Here is a 20,589-nt window from a genome sequence, read left to right on the forward strand (position 1 = left end):
TCATTCTATTTTTGACTCATTGAACTAACATTATATAAAAATTTGGGCTCTAAATTATTTGTCGCTTCTTGTGAATTTGCTAACTTTTAAAGATGTAGTGTAAATGTCACACCCCACCCTGAGCCCGCCTCCTAGCTCGAGACAAGGCATGAAAGACTGCAGATACCACCTTTTTGTGATACCTACTGCCCAACAGAATCTCTATACTCTCAGAAACTTTAAGCCAAAGATGTAAACAACAACTGTTTGATTAAGTTCATTTTATTACAAACAATACAATGTTTATACAACTCTTAGCCTTAACTACAAAGTTTACATCAACAACTCTAAAACTCCGGAAGTGTGATTGTGGCTATGACAGACCTTGACCTTAGCAGCACCCTGGAACTTTTCACCTTTCTCTATCTGGGAAGAAAAACATGAAATAACAGAATGAGCTTCAAGAAGATCAGTGAGTGGTAAGCAACTTTTAGAGTCTATTTCAACTCATAATAATATAAGCATATCACAAATACGAGGTTAATACTCAAACCTCAGTCTCGAATGAGTCTGTTCTTAACTCTATCTACACACACGATAGATAGTTAAACTGACACTACTCATAATGAGTTGTTCAAATTTCACCTACACACACGGTAGATAGTTAAACTGTTACTAGTCATAAATGCTTACTCTCTTGCGTTCCCTTTGTTTTCTATGTGCACATAGATCCCCGCTTATAGGCTCAAAAGCTAGGCCTGCCGGCCTCTGACCATCCCACATGAGGTTCCTCCCACATGCTTAGGAACTAGACCTCTCGGTCCCCTAACAGTCCCGTGGTCTGCTCCCGGGCTCAGGAATTAGGTCTATTGACCCCCTGACCATCCCGATTACACATTCTCATTTTCATGTTAATTACTCATTCATAACATAAGCATATACATATACTCTAAAAGATATGCTTAAGACTTAAAGGAAATTACCACTCACCTTGGTAAGGTAGGAACCTCTCTCTAGAAGTTCCTTGGTTTCTTCGGGCTCCCTTTTGAACCCTAAATTTCAGATTCAAATTTAAGCTCAGATTACTCATAATTCCAGACCTTATTTTGGGATACTTCCTTTTAGAAACATGTTCTAAAATGTCTCAGGAAGCTTAAAAACTTAGCTAAGAACTTATCGTGGTTTGGCCGGAATCCTCAAATCATCAAGACTAGCCCAAGCTTACCCAAGAGCTTGACCCTTCTGTCTTTTCTTCACTCTCCAGCCTGATTCCTTGGAGCTTTTTCTCTAGAAGCCCTACTTTGAAAACTAGAGAATCCTCCTCTTAAGTTGATGCTACTTCCAGACCTCATTATCCAATAACATCTCCTCCTCTTGGAACTTCTTAATCAACGCATGGCTATTTCTGAAACTGCTCTCAAACATTTTTCCTAATGTTTTTCAAGAGGATTTCGGTTTATGAACTAAAGAGTCACCTTGTGGTGGTATTTATAGGCCAAAGGAATTGATCCTTCTCATCTTACAAAGCCTTCAACACAAGACACCTCCTACTTTGGAGTGTTTGCACCATGCTTTGCCACCATCTTCTTCCTTGCCATTCACCTACTTCCATGCCACTCACCTACTTGCATGAAGTTTGAGTTTTCTTCCTCATGCATAAGTCCCCTTTGCATGAAACTCTATTTTTTCATCTCTTACTAACTCAAGCTCAACCTCCTCTCGGTTCAGCCACTTATCCGGGTGAATTCATTAGCCTTGCGTAACGCAAGCCTCAAAACCGCATAAACACTTGGCCCATTGTCTAGTCCATCGTGTAGCTCTTGCACTCCATCGCACAGCTCCATCGTTTAGTTAAATCTCTCACTATCGCTTAACATCCAGCCCTCTCATTGTCGTTCATCATCCAGCCCTCTCGTTGTTGCTAATCGTCTAGTGCCTGTGTCCATCACATAACACTTACGCCCCATCGCATAGCTTAATCGTTTAGTGATCTCTCGCTCTCAACGATCTCACTATCGCATATCTCTCGCTGTTAACGATCTCGCTGACGTTCATCGTCTAGCGCATAGCCTATCGCATAGCTCCCACGCCTATTGTGTAGCTCTCGCTGCCGCTCATCGTGTAGTGCTGACGTCTTTCGCATCATGCCCATTGTCTAGCGCGTCTGCTTATCATGTAGTGCCATCATATAACGTCTGCAACGCCCATCGTCTAGCGCTTTGCCTATCGTGTAGTGCTCACACTCATCGTGTAGCGCTTGCATCTATCACCCAGCACCCATGCCTAATGCATCGTCTAACGTCTACACTTATCGTCTAGTCTACGCTTATCGTCTAGCGCTTATGCTGATCGTGTAGTGCTATCGCCTATTGTGTAGTGCTATCGTCGAGCACAACACTTCACATTGTTTAGCGTCGCTCGTAGCTACACGATCGTCTAGCACATCGCTTAGCGCTGCACATAGCTAGATGATCGTCCACCCAATGCCTTGCACTCATTGTCTAGCTCTCTCACTCTCGCTCACGTAGCCTCAATGCATGAGCAACCTTTGGGCAATGCCTCTTTGTCAATACTTCGCCCAACATGCGTCCAAACCTCACAAGCTCAACGCATGGGTGTCCTTGGCTTCAATGCTTAACTCCTTTCAACCTCTATAAATTTAGCCTCATCTCACGCGTTAATGTTTCCTAACACCAAACGCATGGTTTCTTTTGACTTTACACTTAGCCAAATTTCACTAGTTAAGGCTCAACTCAAAGCTACTCAAGGAAAATCTATTCAACACTTAAAATTTTCCTTCTCTTCAACATAGGTTTTAACTTATACTTAGTTAATTTCCTTAATTACCTGCTTAAGTAGGGAAATTGAAATTCGGGTTTCAAAATTACTTCCTTCTTAAGAAAATTTTGTCCTCAAAATTTACTCGGACTTACTCTAGTTTAAGGTTTCACAACAAGATCTGTTGTAAACTCTTACAACTTTATCTATCACTACGCTTCCGCTGCGCTACTCTGATATTAATTTCCTTAGTTTGTCCAACAATACTTCTCCTAGCCATAAGCTAGTCATCGAACCAAACTATCTACAAATAACTTTTCTATCTCAAACTCTAAATGAGAATAATTTAATTCATTTTTACCTTCCTCGACAGATCTTCAGGTAGCATTGTGAGTTCCAGCTCTAGTTGTCTGCTAGGTCCTGCCACTTTTGCTATTCCTCTTAGTCTCACTTTGACTAATTCTTAGGTTTCTCTTTAAACCTATCCTCTACCACACTTCCCTCTGGTTTTACTGAACTCAAACCTCAGGTTTTTCTAAACTCAACCTTCCGGTTTCCAAGAACTTATGCTTTGATACCAAATTGGTATCAACTTAATCTCAACCTTTCCCCAGGTTTTACGTAAACCTTTGCTCTAATACCAAGTTATCACACCCCGCCCCGAGCTCACCTCTTGAGCTCGAGGTGAGGCGTGAAAGACCATAGATACCACCCTTTTATGATACTCACACTGCCCAACTGAACTTTATACTCTCAGAAACATTAAGCCAAAGATGTAGACAACAACTGTTTGATTAAACTCATTTTATTACAAACAGTACAATGTTTATACAACTCTTAGGTTTAACTACAAAGTTTACATTAACTCTAAAACCCCAAAAGTGTGACTGTGGCTGTAGTAGACCTTGACCTTAGCAGCACCATGAAACTCTTCACCTTTCACTACCTGGGAAGAAAAACAAGAAAGAACAGAATGAGCTTCAAGAAGCTCAGTAAGTGGTAAGCAAATTTTAGAGTCTATTTCAACTCATAATAATACAAGCATATCATAAATACGAGGTTAATACTCAAACCTCAATCTCGAATGAGTCTGTTCTTAACTCTATCTATACGCACGGTAGATAGTTAAACTGATACTACTCATAATGAGTTGTTAAATTCCACCTACACACACGATAGATAGTTAAACTATTACTAGTCATAAATGCTTACTCTCTTGCGTTCCCTTTGTTTCCTATGTGCATATAGATCCCTCCTTATGGGCTCAGAAGCTAGGCCTGCCAGCCCTCTGATCATCCCATACGAGGTTCCTCCCACAGGCTCAGGAATTAGACCTCTCGGTCCTTAGACCATCCCGTGGTCTGCTCTCGGGCTCAGGAACTAGGTTTATTGACCCCCTGACCATCCCGATTACACATTCTCATTTTCATGCTAATTACTCATTCATAACATAAGCATATACATATACTCTAAAATATATGCTTAAGACTTAAAGGAAATTACCACTCACCAAGGTAGGAACCTTTCTCTCTAGAAGTTCCTTGGTTTCCTCGGGCTCCCTTTTGAATCCTAAATTCAAGATTCAACTTTAAGCTCAGATTACTCATAGTTTTAGACTTATTTCGAGATACGTCCTTCTAAAAACATGTTCTAAAATGTCTTAGAAAGCATACCCTAAAATCTAAGCTCAGAATTCTTTTTGGTTTTGCCGGAATCCTCAAATCATCAAGACTGGCCCAAGCTTACTCGAGAGCTCGACCCTTCTGTCTTTTCTTCACTCTTCAGCCTGATTCCTTAAAGCTTCTTCTTTATTAGCCCTAGCTTGAAAACTAGACTCTCAGAGCTTTCAGGTGGCTTTAGAATCACTTAAAACACATGAGTATTCTTGGAGAACTTCTCGTCCCAATTTGATGCTATTTCCAGACCTCACTGTCCGACAGCATCTCCTCCTCTTGGAACTTTTTGATCAGTGCATGGCTATCTCTGAAATTGCTCTCAAACATTTTTCCTAATGTTTTTCAAGAGGATTTCGGTTTATGAACTAAAGAGTCACTTTGTGGTGGTGTTTATAGGCCAAAAGGAACTGATCCTTCTCATCTTACAAAGCCTTCAACGCAAGACACCTCCTACTTTGGAGTGTTTACACCATGCTTTGTCACCACCTTCTTCCTTGCCATTCACCTACTTCCATGCCACTTACCTGCTTGCATGAAGTTTGAGTTGTCTACCTCATGCATAAGTTCTTATTGCATGAAACTCTATTTTTTCACCTCCTACTAACTCAAGCTCAAGCTCCTCTCGGTTCGACCACTTATCCGGGTGAATTCATCAGCCTTGCGTAACGCAGTCCTCAGCACCGCATAAACACTTGGCCCATCGTCTAATCCATCATGTAGCTCTTGCACTCCATCGCACAACTCCATAGTTTAGTTAAATCTCTCGTTGTCGCTTAACATCCAACCCTCTTAATGTAACCATAATTAGTAAGTCAATCCTTTATAGGTTGTTCGTATGTATAGTCAGGTTAAAATTATTGTTTTACCCGTGTAATTACATCTTGTTCCTTAAGTCCCATTGATCCTCTTAATAAACAATTGGTTTGTTGTCCAACCACCAAATCGAATCCCTCTAGGGCCAATGAGAGGATGGGGCCCCTTGTTTAAGAATCGGAGTCAGCACTTAAGAGAACAACCTATCTACTATCCCTAAAATCGACTAGGAGAGAATTCCATCTTGCAAAACTATGTCCTTAGCTATCTACCCGGTCTTATCCCTAAAATGGTAGGCTTATTGAGTTGGCGAACTCGAGTCACTCTCACCCCATACAGATTAAAGGATAATCCCAAATGAATAGGAGTTCATAGTTAGCTCAGGATTAAGATCGAGTTACCTAGGTCATCTTATTGAAATAGTCAGCCTTAATAGTAAATAACGTTATAAAGTAAAAGTGACTATTTCTTAGTCCGGTCTTATGCAAACTCATTGCATAGGATGCCTCCACTCACATGTCTTCACATGAACGATTCAGGATCACATCGTTTGTATCAAATACAAAGTGGGTCACATCCATCATGTCCCCAGGATAAGGTATCCAGTCTTATCCTTATATTATAGACTGTTTTGGTTATTTACTCGTATTTGATCCATTTTTATATCTCCACATATAGTTCAAGTATTCATGCTATAGCTAGGGGTTCTTAGTTCATTGAATTTAGGGTTTTTAAATGCAATTCACATATTTAATAGCATTTTTACTGAATAAACCTCAAAACAACTTTATTGAAAAATAGAATTCGTTTATTATTTACAAACCACGAATTTTAGGATATACAACCCAACAAAATTTCATAGTCATAATATGTGGCAATGGACAAGAGAATTTGGATATATTTAAGCATGGTAATAGGTGAAAAAGTTTCTTCATAGTCCACCCTCTCAACTTGGGTATAATCCTTTGCCATTAATCCAGCCTTAAAGGTCTGCACCTTACCATCTACACCTCTTTTTCTCTTGTAGATCCATTTGTAACCTATGGGTTTTACTCCTTCAGGTTGATCTACAAGTGACCAGACTGAATTGAAGTACATAGGTTCCATTTTCTGATTCATGGCTTTAATCTATTCATCTTTCTCCATATCAACCAACGCCTACTTGTAGGTCAATGGATCATCGACATCATCATCTGGTATGATGATTTGAGTTTCCGTTAAACCCAAATATCGAGTAAGTTGGGTTATCACCCTTCCATTATATCAAGGCTCCTCAACTCTTGTGGAAGATGTGTGTGACTAGATGAAGCAACAACAACAACTCTCGTTGAAGTACTTGATTCTTCAACAACCCTCGGTGAAGATTCAGTAGATTCATTGGAAAGCTCATTTAATACAATTTTACTTCTTAGTTTATGCTCCCTAATGTATTCTTCCTCCACGAAAGTAGCATTTGTTGATACAAACACTTTATTCTCTTTTGGATCATAAAAGAGATCACCTCTCGTTTCTTTTGAGTAGCTTACAAAGACGCATAATTTTGAACGTGGTTCCAACTTCTTTGGGTTAGTCACTAACACATGAGTCGGACACCCTCAGTCCTGAGATGTCATTAACTACTTTTACGACCCCTCTATTGATGGGATTCGAATTTCGAGTGGAAGCGTGTGAACGCCTTGCATCTCGTAAATCGATTTTTACATAAACAAAATAAGTGTACTAAAACAGAATATGTGTAGAATAAACATGTGAAATGACATGCTTTAGAGAAAAGAAAGAAATCTCACCTTTGTAGATTCTCAAGCTCCTAGAACGATCCTCTAGATATTCTAACGAATGACTCCTCCATTCGATCTTGAACATGAACGTCTCCTCGAACAATCTTGAACATTACAATGAGAATAACCTTGTTATTCTCAAGGATTCCAATAGAAAGATAGGTGGTATCCAATTATTGGAAGAGGGTGAGGAGCAAAAACTTTTGGAAGAGTAGAAAGGATTTATTTTTATGGCTTAGGAAAATTTGCACAAATGAATGCTTGCCCCAAAAGAGCCATAAGGAAGACTTTATATATAGAGAAGGGTCAACCCCTTTCTCCAAATCCATTTCCAAATTTCCTTGTGCATAATTAATTAAATAACACTTATTTAATTAATAAAAAAATTAGTTAAATAACTATTTATACATTAAATCATATATATATTTTTTTAGAATAGGTGATAATATTATACAACAACAAGGTGGATCCCACAGCTCTGGATCAAGACATCAAAGCAACAAAGGACAAGCAAAGACAAGACAACATAACCAAAACAAAGCCAACAAGATAAGACTAGAACATAACCAAAACATAAAAGCAAATACCCCCAAACCACCAGAGAAAAAGCAGTGAAAAGAAACCAAAACTCCATAACTAGGGTCAATAGCAAAACAAAGAGCAACGACAAGTTCAAAAAGAAGAAAAACATTTGTAAACACACTAGATAAGACCAAGAAGATCAACCTATCAGGAAGCAGCTCGAGCACGAACCGTAGAGACCATAAGGTGAAACAGAGTAGACACCGTCCTCGATCGACCTCCATGCAGCCATCGATTACACTCCTGCCAGATGTAGTAGATGGAAGCACACCAGAAGACACGAAACAACTTATTACGCACCCCCTTACCGAACCCCACTCGACATAACTAACTCAACTTGACATCCCAACCCGCCACTCGATGCGACGAACCCAACTAATGTAACACACCAGACCACACCTCTCTTCTAAACCCACACTAAAAAAAATAGATGATTTTGTGACTCCACACCTCCCCCACACAAAAGAAACCCCCCCCTGACATCACACCCCAGCTCCTCAACCATTCCCGCATACCCAACCTATCCCTCACAACTAACCACATACAGAAGGAGGGATGCAAAATACTACCCCCGCTCACAAAATACCAGCCCAAGACACCCTAGGACGACGAGGACACAAACTCTCCTATGCACTAGCGATAGAAAACCGACCACTAACACCCCGCACCCAAACCCAATTATCCTCCTCCCTCACTCTAGGCCCCAATGCCTGAATAAGACCTTAGATCTCAAGCAACTCCCAAGACACTATAGGTCACCTCCAACCTCCCTCACCATCAATGAACTCCGCCAACCGAACCTCCAAACTACTCCCCGTATCATAAACCACCGTAGACCCATATGAATCCATAATCGCACCCCCCGACAGCCAAGGATCCCACCAAACAAAACATGACCGTCCATTGTCGACCATCAATTGAACCAAATGCTTGAAACTATCTCTACAACGCAAGATAGCCCCCAAGCACCAAGACCTCCGAACCTCACTCTGAATAGCCCACAAAAGACTGCCCATGCAAAACATACGCCTCCACTCACCCATAATGATCTCGATTTAATTAAGAGAAGCCAGAGCAGCTTCTTAATAGCAGCCTGGTTCCATGAAGCCATATGTTTCACACCCAACCTCCCTTCACCCAATGGAAAGCACACCTCATTCCATGCCACTTGCGCACCACCCCGACTCACCGCACCGCCTTTCCATAAATAACTACATAATAGACGATCAACCTCGTAAGTTACACACGCAGGCAACACGAATATGCTACACCAAAACACCTGAAAGGACTATAAAACAAACCTAACAGGCTGTAACCTCTTAGCAAAAGAGAGGGATTGCGTCGTCTAGCTTCTAATACGAGCTGTAATCCTCTATATCAAAGGCGCACAATCCACAACCCTCAACTGACCAGCCAATAAAGGTAACCCTAGATACCTAACAGGCAACAAACCAAGAGAGAATCCCATAAACAAAGCAAGCTCCTTCGCCTCACCAGACTTCACACCCGCAATAAACATGGAACTCTTCCCAACATTCGCAACTAACCTAGACAGCCCTGCAAACTTCACCAAAACCTTCCTTATAAACTCCAAAGAATCTCTCTCAGCTACACAGAAAATCATCAAATCGTCTGCAAAAACCAAATGAGTCAGGCCCACATGCTCACATCCATCATGGAAACTAAACCACACAGGAGCTTTATTCAATAACCTGGACAATACCTCCATCACCATCACAAACAAAAAAAGAGACAACGGATCCCCTTGCCTCAACCCCTTTCTACCAGAAAAAAAACCCCTCAAGGGAACCATTAATCATCATAGAGAACGTAAGCAAAGTAACACAAGCCCTCACCTAACTAACAAATTGAAGGGACATACCTATAGCCAGCAACACACCAAACAGAAAATCCCAATTGAGCGAGTCATATGCCTTCTGAATGTCTGCCTTCAACACACAATGCGACTTCCCCCTTCCCTCCTTATAGCCACCCACAAGCTCCTGACACAATAAAATGTTATCGAAAATCGACCTACCAGGAACAAATGTAGACTGGTTAGCACTAATGAAAGAAGGCAACCAAAACCACAATCTCTCAGCTAGGACCCTCGAGATACACTTATACACAACATTGCAACAAGAAATAGGACGAAACTCCTTCATACGTTCCGCTCCCCGCCTTTTTGAGATAAGAGTAATAGCAGTAGAATTAACTCCACCAAGCAGATAACATGACTAAAAAAAATTAAGAAAAACATCACAGAAATCATCCCCAACCACACTTTAAGTAGCTCTGTAAAAGTCCACCGAAAACCCATTAGGCTCAGGAGCCTTCCCAGACTTCATCGAGAATAAAGCCTTCTGTATCTCATCCCGACTCACTGGGCGACCAAGTGCCTCCACCCCCTTCTAGAACCAGTTGAACTGCACAATATCCCCAATCTGGGTAGTAAGATCCCTATACCCCACAAGTTGAGACCCCAAACTTCCCTAAAAGAACTCTACCGTCACCCTTGCCACCCTGTCATACACCGTCTGGCGAGTTCCTCCAGCATCCACAACCGTAAATAAACCACTGCAACTACGTCGAGGGTGAACACAACGATGAAAAAATGTCGTGTTCATATCACCTTACTCTAGCCACCCCACCTTGGCCTTCTATCGGAGCGACGCCTCCTCCAATCTAACCACTAACCAGAATACCTCAGTGGCCTGAGCCGCCTCCGCACACACCGACTCTGAGAAAGGATGCTTTTCCACCTCAGACTGAGCAACCTCCATAATCTTCCTAGCCACCCGCACCTCATTAGATAACACAGAGATATGCCTACCAAATGATGCAAGTAAAACCCGCTTCACTACCTTCAAATTTTGCACAAAGCTAACCATAGGAGACACATCCTCAGACCTTCTCCACACTAACCTGATACTATCAATAAAACCATCAGCCTTCGCTCAATGAAAAAAATAGCGAAACATAGGAGGCGACCTGCTCTTCGTCTCCCCTATAGAAACCAGAAGAGGGTTATGATAAAAAATCCCCCACTAACCAACCCTAACCTCTGAATACGGAAAAGTTACCTTCCACGTCTCATTAGACAAGCAGCGATCCAACCGGCACAAGATACCCTTCCCCTGAAGTTTACTAGTCCAAGTAAACCAGTTACCTGTCACGCCCATCTTAACCAGATCCACCTCCAATAACGCCCCATCAAAATCCTCCATCTTCCTGAAGTTAGGGCAACCACCAAAATCCTCCGAACTACTACGAATAGCATTAAAATCCACCAAAACAACTCCAGGAAGCTGCTACGAGTCGTATACATCAATCAACTAGGACCATAAGTGCCTCCATTCACTCACGTGACTAGAGGCATACACAACACCAATATGTACCCTAACACTAGATACAATATCCACCAAGCTTCCAGAAATGAACTGATCCCCACTAACATCCATAAAAAAATCATAGACACTCTTCCGCCACATCACCCATATCCTCCTAACTCCCTTCACACTATAGCTACTCACACAACTCCAAGTATTACCAAACCTACCCACCACCATACCAAAGTTCTCGTGATGAACCCTCGTCTCAAGCAAACAGCAGAAAGTAACAGAGGAGGAAGCCAGAAATTCTACCACCACCCTACACTTGACAAGGTCATTCAACCCTCTAAGATTCTAGGAACACTAAATCACGAACCTTGTAAGAAATCACACCTACCACCTCCCACTGGGCGTTTGCTCAAACTACCGAACATCCTATCCATAACAGACAACGGATCAGGATTTGCTTGCACTAATGCCAGTGTCAACGAGTCTCCCCTTTCATCACACAAAACGTCAAACTGATTATGTTCAACAACATGCTTTACAAACCCCGTAATTTTAGAGGAACCATAATCTATTCTACTTCTTAAGGGCGCCGAACCCGGTGACTCACTGCCGCCCCTATGCCCTACACCTCCTCTATCACGCCGACGATGACTAACCATAGTAAACTCATCATCACTCCTCGCACCCCTATTCTCAACCACTAGGCTAACTCCCCTCCCATCAATACCCAAATCCTGCCCCTTCCTTACACTCTTAAGGCCCCCATTCTCCCCCAAACGCCCCTCATTAACTGCCACAATACTCATCTCCCGACCCTTTCCAACATCTTGTTTCTCACACACAGCCTCAGTATGCCTAAAGCAACAAGTACACTTACGAGGTTTCCACTCATACACTACTGGAATAATAAACTTCTAATAAGATGCACTTGCCACCCAAGTGCCACGGACCATTCTCTAGCACCATATCCCATGACTCTACCTTCTGAAATTTAAAGATAATCAAATCGTTCTCCAACAAGGTAATAGTTAGCATCTCTACGCGTCCCCAAATTCTCTGAATAAGGCGACAAATAACAGAATACGGGAGTTTAGCATCCATAAACTGACCGACCAAAGATTTCTCCCACAAACAAACACCCGCATCAATAATCTCCTCACAAGGTTCAACAATAACTTTATCACTTTCAACCAATGGGGGAATAAACTCTAAATTTCCCCTCAAATTAGATCCAAAAAGGGCCACCCATGAATTTTCCCCTTTCATGTCGGAACCAGAACCAACAGAACCAGAACGCTCCTCCAATCGGTCTAACTTTGAACCAAACCGCCTGGTTGAATCGATTTTGAGAACTGGCTCTTCCCGCTCACGAAAATCCCTCGCGTCCACCTAACGACCCTTGCTTCCAACAAAACCAGCCCGTGAAACCTCCTCACGGCCTAACTTTTGCCCCCCTAAGCCTCCCAACTTCGGCCCAACACCACGCGGCCCACCCACCAAAACTCCTACGCCTTTCGACCCTTTCCCTAGCTCTGTTTACACTAGTTCACTCCTTTCACTCAGCCTCAGCCCACTCCCAACAGGCCTGTTCACCCTAACTCCCTCAAGGCTCAACCTAACACCCTTCACAACCTGGTTTTCTTTCGGGCCCCTAACACCCTCAAGGCTCCCAGACACACCCCTCATATCTTGGGCCCCACCTCCACTAGAGCCCAAACTACCCTGACCATCAACTAACCCAAAACCTAGCCCACCCTGTTCATCCCTTACAACCGATTTTCTTCTGATTCTAGGTTATACGACAGAGGCTTCTTCAACCTTTCAAGCGCCACCGGATCACCCACCGTCAACCTCCCCAGCCCAACTTCGGCAACACTCCTCATACCAGACCCTTCACCCTCCTCAGAACGGCCGTTAGACATCCCAAAGTCCATCGCCTCCGAAGAACGAGCACCCAATCCCGATTCGATCTCTGGTCTAAACAAACGAAAGAGTTTTCGAGCAACTCGACCTCCATTCTTCTTCTTCAGTCTTAAAGGCGACCGCTTACGCACCATTGTCTCTAAAACTCACCGTGATTAAAACCACACCATAATATCTCAAATCTAACAATGCCCATACCTCAGATCTAATCGCAGATCGCAGACCTACCCAAGCCAGAACATCCTTCAGCTAAAAAACAGCCTTGGTACACTGGAACTAAGAGAAAAAGTATAGCATGGCTTCATACACAAGACAGTGATGACATTTACATGAACTGGTCATGAGGAGGAACAACTGAAAACACACGGCCAAACTCTTTGACAACTCTGATCTGACGTTGCTGATAGACCATGACGCACAACCAAACCGTTGAACCTGATCAGACAACAAGGCTACTTGTTGGCCTACAGAACCCAAAAGAGGAAAACCTGGTGCAGTGCTGGCTAGGGTTTGGTGCTTAATTTTGTCCTAGAGTCTTGAGAAGTTGAAGTTATATATTTAATTATAATAAACATCGTATGTCTATGTGCAACACCTTTCTATTTATTAATTGATTATTGGTAAATATAATTCACTTGAATTAATTATTTGAATCTCATTCAAGTGTTTCTTTCCAACTTAATTTGAATTATAGATCACATCCATAATCAATTACATATTAATCATATTAATATATAATTTCCTCAAATTTATTTGAACAATTCAAGTCATTCATTCCTCTTTAATATCCTTTAGTGAGCCAACAAGGGGACCTGGTAGACCTGTAGATCAGAAGCTCCAACGATATGAGATTAATTGGCTAAACTCATCAACCAAGTTAATCAATATTCTTTAACTGTGGGTATACTTTACTAAAGACCCACAACTGCACTTTTATTACTATAAATATATTTTTGTATCCACGGATAGATACCAATAACAGCAGCTTAGTCCTTCATGAGTGTTTGTAAATCCAACTGGGTCAAGTTACCATTTTATCCTCGTTACCTTTGACTTCTTAAGTACTAGTGCTCCTCTAATGAACAACTTGTTTATGGTCCAATCAAGAAATAGAAACCCCTCTCTGGCCAATGAGAGGGTAGGGCTCTTTGTTCAAGTTCTAAAGACACCACTTAAGGGAATACTTATCTACTTACCTTGAAGACAGGAAGGTGTGAATTCCATCTTGTATTATTATGTTCTCAACTCCCCACTCGGTCTTGATGGTAGGTTTATTGAGTCAGTGAATTGACCACTCTTACCCATACAAATCAAAAGATAATCCCTCGTAAACATGAGTTAATTATATACTTAGGATTAAGGCTAAGTTGCCTTGATCATCCTAGTGAAATAGAAATCTAACTAGTCAATGGTATTACATCTAGTGGTTACTATTTCGCGGTCCAGTCTTATGCAAACTCATTGCATAGGATACCCACACTTGCAAATCACCTACATGAACGCGTTGGATCTTTGTGTTTGTATCAAATACAAAGTGATTTGTATCCATAGTTTACCAGGATAAAGCATTTAGCCTTATCCTTATACTATAGACCCTTTAGGTTGTATCTTGAACATTGATCCCTGTATGTCTCCACATACATATCAAAACTCATAAGGCAACCTTGGATGTTAGTTTATTAGATTTAGGGTTATTAAGACAAAATAGAAAAAAACACAATAACATTTATTGAATTAACATTGATCCCTGTATGTCTCCACATACATATCAAAACTCATAAGGCTGCCTTGGATGTTAGTTTATTAGATTTAGGGTTATTAAGACAAAAAACACAATAACACAATAACTCTTTATTGATGACGGTCAATTAATAACACTTACTATTTACGAGTTTTAGGGTATAAATCCCAACAAACTCCCATTTGAACTAAACTTCAAGTCAGTGGGTTGTACATGATATCAGAATCCAAAAGGTGGGATAATGTTAAATAAATACAATAAACTAGGGCATCCATGTACCCATTACACATCTCCCACTTGCCCTAGATTATATAATGTACATGTCTCGTAGACCTACATTCTCTAGATGACCCTCAAACACTTTAGCCGAGAGAGTCTTCGTAAATGGATTGACAATGTTGTGCTCCGATGCGATCTTTGTGACAATCACATCTCCTCGTTGCACAATCTCCCGTATGAAGTGATACTTCCTCTCAATATATTTTCCTCATTTGTGACTACGAGGTTCTTTAGAGTTGGCTACTACCCCACTGTTGTCACAGTATAAGGTGATGGGTAAGTCTATATTTAGAACCACTACCAAATCGCTTAGGAACTTTTTGAGCTAAACTAATTTCTTTGTTGCTTCACAAGTAGCTACATACTCAGCTTCCAAAGTGGAATGTGCAATGCATCCTTACTTGATGCTATGAAATACTAAAACTCCCACGTTCGGAGTAAACATTGATACTGACGTGGATTTCCTAGAATCCTTGTTAGTTTGGAAATCAGAGTCAGTGTATCCTGTCAGGATCAAATCCTTAGCTCTATACACTAGCTTGTAGTCCCTCGTTCTATTAAGATACTTGAAGATGTTCTTAACTGTAGTCCAATAGTCTAATCCTGGATTTGACTGGTACCTACTGACTATTCCCACTGCACAACAAATGTGCAGAGCATAACATACATTAAGCTGCCCACAGCTGAGACATAGGGAATGCGTCTCATATCCTCAACTTTTTGAGGTGTCTTAGGACATTGTTCCTTAGACAAGTGAACTTCATGCCTAAAAGGTAATAAATCCTTTTTAGAGTTCTGCATCGAATATCGAGTCAAAATTTTTTTTTTCGATATAAGTTGCTTAGACAGACACAACATTTTGTTCTTACGATCCTTAATGATTTTCATCCTAAGCGCACACTGCGCCTCTCTCAAATCTTTCATTTGGAATTGGGCTGCCAGCCATTTCTTAATGTTAGTAAGGTACTCTACATCATACTCAATGAGTAGGATACCGTCCATATAAAGTACTAAGAAAGCTACTTTATCATTGATGATTTTCTTGTAGATTCAATGTTCATCCATGTTTTGATCAAAACCAAAAGATTTGATCACTGCATCAAATCTAATGTTCCAAGATCTGGATGCATGTTTCAACCTATAAATGGATCGATTCAACTTGCAAACATTTTACTTCTAACCTTGGGCTATGAACCCCTCGAGCTAAAATATAAAGTATTCTCTTCAAGATCTTCATTCAGAAAAGCAGTCTTGACATCCATTTGCCATAACTCATAGTCATAATACGTGGCTATGGACAAGAGAATTCTTATAATTTAAGCATAGCACCAGGGGAAAAAGTTTCTTCATAGTCAATCCCTTCCCTCTGGGTATAATTCTTTGCTACAAGTCTAGCTTTGAAGGTTTGTACCTTTCCAGCTACATCTCTCTTTCTTTTATAAATCCATTTACAACCTATGGGTTTGACCTCTTTAGGTGGATCTACAAGCTCCCATACTGAATTGGAGTACATAGACTCTATTTCCAGGTCCATGGCTTTGACCCATTGGTCCTTGTCTACGTCATTCATTGCCTGCTTATAGGTCAATGGATCATCAACACTATCATCTGGTATGACAACCTGAGTTTTAGTTAAACTCAAGTAACGGTCAGAATGTATCACAACCCTCCCACTGCGTCGAGGCACTTTCAACGATTGAGAAGGACAAGATTGACCTGAAGTGTTGGCTTCATCATTAATTCTTGATGAAGGACCAGCTGCATCAATAACTCTTGTTGATGCTTCAATAGCTTCACTTAATACTATTTTACTACGTGGTTTATGACCTCTCATGTGGTGTTCCTCTAGAAATGTAGCGTTTGTTGATACAAAAACATTATTTTCTTGAGGGTCATAGAACAAACCACCTCTTGTTTCCTTAGGGTAACCAACAAATTGGCATAATCTTGGACAAGGTTCCAACTTCTTAAGATTTCACACTAACACATGTATAGGACAACCCCAGATTTTGAAGTAACGTAAACTCGGTTTATGTCCCTCCATAACTCAAAATGTGTTTCAGAAACACTTTCTGAGGGAACATTGCTCAAAATGTGAATTGTAGTCTCTACGGCATACCATCAAAACGAGTTAGGCAATTGAGCATAGCTCATCATAGAAAGAACCATATCTAACAATATTCTATTTCTCCTCTCTAATACATCATTCTGCTGAGGTGCACCTTGTTGGGATTAAATTCCATGTTTTATCATATAGTCCTAGAATTCTAAATCCATGTACTCTCCACCTCAATCAGATTGAAGTGTTTTAATTGTTTTACCTAATAGGTTTTCAACTTCAACCTTATACTCTTTGAACTTTTCGAAAGCTTTAGACTTATGTTCCATTAGGTATAAGTAACCCTGCCTTGAATAATCATTTATGAAAAAAATGAAGTATTCGTACCCTTCTTTAGCCTTTACATTCATTGGACCACAAAGATCCAAATATATGAGCTCCAAGGGCTCTTTGGCTCTATAACCTTTTCCACTAAAAGGTATTTTAGTCATTTTTCATTCAAGACAGAATTCAATGGAGGTAATGAATCATCTTTTAACTTGCTTAGAAGTCCATTTTTTACCAATCTCTCAATCCTATCGAGATTTATGTGACCTAATCTCAAATGCCAAAGATACGTATCATTGTTACTTGAAGAAATTCTTTGCCTTTTTTTAGTATGCGCAGTTTTAAACACCTCATGATTTAAAAGTGCTTTTGATTCAGTTGATCTTAACACATATAAGTTGTCTTCTAGTTTAGCTAAACAGATAGTCACACCATTTTTCATAATGAATGCTTCATTGGAAGAAAAAGAAATAGAGTATGATTGTTCAATTAAACAGGAAATAAAAACAAGGTTCCTCCTCCTTTTGGGAACAATGTATAAGTTCTCTAAAAACATAAATCTACTTCCAAAAAACAACTTAGCAGCTTCCACTGCACGAGTTGCAATGGTGTCTCTCGTTCCAACCTTGAACGTCATTTCACCCTCCTCAAGTTACTGGAAGCAACTAATTCCCTGTATAGAAGAACAAACCTGATTAGTGGCTCCTGAATCAAGTATCCAAGCATCATGGTCATTTTTCACTAAATAAGTTTCCAGAACTAATAAATCATATTTACCTTTATTCTCCTTTTTCTTCTCAACAAGGTATTTGAGGCAATTGTGTTCCAAATGACCATCCACATTGAAGTGGAAACATTTTCCCTTGTCAACCTTAGCCTTGTCCTTGTCCTTCCCAACAACGGGAGCCTTCCCCTTCCCTCATTTCTTTTTCTAGATCTTCTTAGAACCAGAGGATGAAGGAACAGACTTAGTTCCTAAGGATGAACCCTTGTGGAACTTTCTGAAATGGGTAACATTTGCCTTTCCTTCCACTGACCCCTTACCTTTCATAAGGGACTCATAAGTCTGTAACTCATTAAGAATGGTAGTCAGAGTGTATAGTATTTTGTTCATAACCGCATTACTATGAAATTGAAGAAAACTCTTTGGAAGAGATTCGAAAATAAAGGACACCTGACTCTGCTCATCGATGATCACTCCATTCATTTCGACAACATTGAACTGGACCATCAAGTTGAGAACATGTTCTCTTATTGACTAGCCTTCCTTCATGCGCGCATTGTAAATGTACTTAAGGGCCTCATGTCAGATCTGAATGAATGGTTATCCAAACATCTCTTAGAGGGACTCTATGATCTAACATGCAGACATCATGGCCTCATGCTTCTTGGTAAGAACGTTAGACAGACTTGCCAAGATGTAGACTTAGGCCTTGTCATTGGTCTTCGTTCAACGGTTATATGCATCCTTCAACGCTTGGGATGAATTGCGAGCAGGGATTGGAGGACATTCCTCCGTCAAGACGAACCGCAGATCATCAATAACCAGAATCATATTCAGGTTAGATTTCCACATCGCATAGTTTTCACCAGTTAATTTTTCATTTTTAAGTAAGGAAATGATTGTGGAAGACATGCTGAAACAAATAACAATCAATTGACCGTATTAGTTATATTTGTCTTAACCCATTACATAATTATCCAATCAATTTAGGGAAAACACACGTAACCATAGAACCCTAATTAAACTATTTATTTTATTTTTTGCAATGATACTTCAGAGGTTTAGAAAAACAACCATCGAAGGGTAATCAGCTACTCCTCCTCTGAATTGAGACAATCTCAACCAACCACTAATACCAGATAACTCTTATTCCTATGGTTTTTTAGCTATCATTGTTTCAGTCAAGGATTCATTAACTAGCTTAATTCATCCCGCAAGTATGACTCTCTCATTTTCGGATCCCAGAGGCATGCTTCAACAGGCTACCAAAAGGAAAGACAATTGTTGAAGATTAACTTAAGAAACCCTATTCATCGCTAGAGTTTGCATTGTTTCGACTTTTATGATCAGGCCTTCCGAAGGGATGTCGTTCTAGGACGACACACAGGTGAACCATAAGAATCTCACAGTACCTAATGGAGGAGATCGTAGGATACGTTGACACGCATCTCTCTCCCACTTACTATGAACATTTTCCATATTCACCTTGTTATTAACCCATCCAAACACTTTTCGAAGAGAGGCTGCATCCAAGGCAACACGAAGTCGAGCATGGATCTCACAGTGTGAACTCTTAAGGACGTGAGAGCTAAAGTTTGATATATCATATATACCAATTTTCTCCCACTAAAGTATTCTAATATTTTTAGGGTTTTATTATACTTAGTTTAAAAACCAACTAATGAATTTTTCTAAGTCATTTTAATTTGCCCAATATAACATTTATATTGAATGATTTATCAATATTTGATTTTATTTATTAAACTATTTAATAAAATCAATCATTTATTGCATGCTTATAGAATTTTTACCCAATTCACCTTCCAGGTCGATTTCCAGGTGGAGGTGTTCCATTTCTGTCAGCTTAAATACCCCCGCTTAAGACAGAACGTTCCTTAAACAAAGGTCCCTTATAGGTAATTATTTTATAAATTTAATCTTTTGATTAAATTCATTTTAATCCTATTAAAACAAATTAAAAAGATTATCCTATTTCTAATCCCATTAGAAATAACTCCAAAATAAGTCTAGATTGATCAATTCTAAAGAATTTAAAAATTAATTTGGACTTGTGTTTGCATGCAACTCTTGATTATAGATTTTATACTATCTTATTAAAACTATAACACTTATATTTTAATGCTTTATTAAAACCTATAAATTTGCATCTAATGACATTGATTAAATACAACAATTATATTTATTTAAGTAATGTCTTGCTCAATGCGAATTCCATTTTCATTTGATAAATATGAAGGAAAATTTAAACAAGAGAACCATTGAGCGGAAGCAGATCGTTCCAAACCCATTGTGAAAGAACAAAGCATTTACAAACAATCAACAATAGTTATGCATCATCGAGTAAATTACAACATGCTTTCAAGTTAAATACAAAGGGAATCGAGTGACATACCTTTGAAGAACTCTTCTTCGAGTATTCCCTCGATCAACACTAGTCCAGTGTCTAAGAAAACTCGATCAAGTGCACGAACGCAACAAATAACCAGTGCAAGTCACGAGCTGTCAGATCCTCGAACACAATTGAGTAAGACTAGATCCTCGACCCTCGAACAACAAACTCGACACTAC

This window comes from Benincasa hispida, chromosome 1 (genome assembly GCF_027475165.1).
Source record: "Benincasa hispida cultivar pf3 chromosome 1, pf3_genome.v1.1, whole genome shotgun sequence".
Taxonomy (NCBI): Eukaryota; Viridiplantae; Streptophyta; class Magnoliopsida; order Cucurbitales; family Cucurbitaceae; genus Benincasa; species Benincasa hispida.